Source organism: Arachis ipaensis, chromosome B04, assembly GCF_000816755.2.
Source record: "Arachis ipaensis cultivar K30076 chromosome B04, Araip1.1, whole genome shotgun sequence".
Taxonomy (NCBI): Eukaryota; Viridiplantae; Streptophyta; class Magnoliopsida; order Fabales; family Fabaceae; genus Arachis; species Arachis ipaensis.
In genome coordinates, this window is record NC_029788.2 from 124,173,140 (window position 1) to 124,174,264 (window position 1,125).

Below are 1,125 nucleotides of genomic sequence, written 5' to 3' on the forward strand. Positions count from 1 at the left end.
TACATTGTATACAATAATTATTATTTTCATTAATTACGTGAATAATTATTTAAAAGGATAGATGTTATTACATGATTGTATAAACACATTTTATACTGTTAACACATTAAAATTAAACTCTATAAAATTATTGAAAAAAAATTGAAAAGAAAAAAAAATTGTGAAAAAAAAAACCAGAAAGATTCGAGATTCAACCAAGGAATAATCGCATTGTATATTTGTATGCCTACAAATTAAAGCAAGAAATCTGACCATCAAAGGCAAACATGTCATTAGTTAACCATCATAATTACCGTATCGCACGGTATAAAAAGTCAAACACCAACACTACATAAGTATTCAAGGTTAAAACATCTTTGCGGATCACATGATCAAGTATTCAAGTGGGCATATGTTATTTTTACAAATATCACCAAGAGTTACCAAATAGAGTCAATACTGATAGCTATAAAAATATAAAATAAAATTATATTCTAATATAAAACTCCAGTTAAAAATTGTGAAATTTTAAAACTTACATCAAAGCCTAAAATGCTTAAAATTTAAAAATAGCTCTTTTTTGATGAATCTTAGAAAACCACAGGAATGTCTTCGATGAGAACATTTGCTTGATTAGTATAAGTTCTCGATAATAGCTATAACTTTGTCAATATATCATATACGTACAAAAATGTACTAACATTGTCATAATGGAGTAACTTACTTCCCTAAATTTCCCCAAGTATATGCTGTGATTATTGACTTTTAAGCACATGGACACTACTACAAATTATAATTTTACACCACGGATGGTAGATAATTAAGTAATGTAATGTTTTTGTCCAAAATAATTACTCTAGCATTCTGATCCTTGATATTTTAAATAAAATTGGTCTAAGCTACCTTTTCCAAAAATTTAGTAGCAAATCTGTATTTTTCTTTCATTTATTTAAAATATCGATATTTGATGTTTATTGAGCTTTGACAATTTTAACTCTAGTAGTCTAGTCATCTAACCAAAAAGTGTTCTAACTTAATTAGTAGTTTTGTTCGTTAAAAGAAACTCGAAAGAGATAAATCTTACCTTTTTACTAATTGTATATGATTTAAAGAGAATGATCTCCAATTTCCAATTTTTTTTTTTTT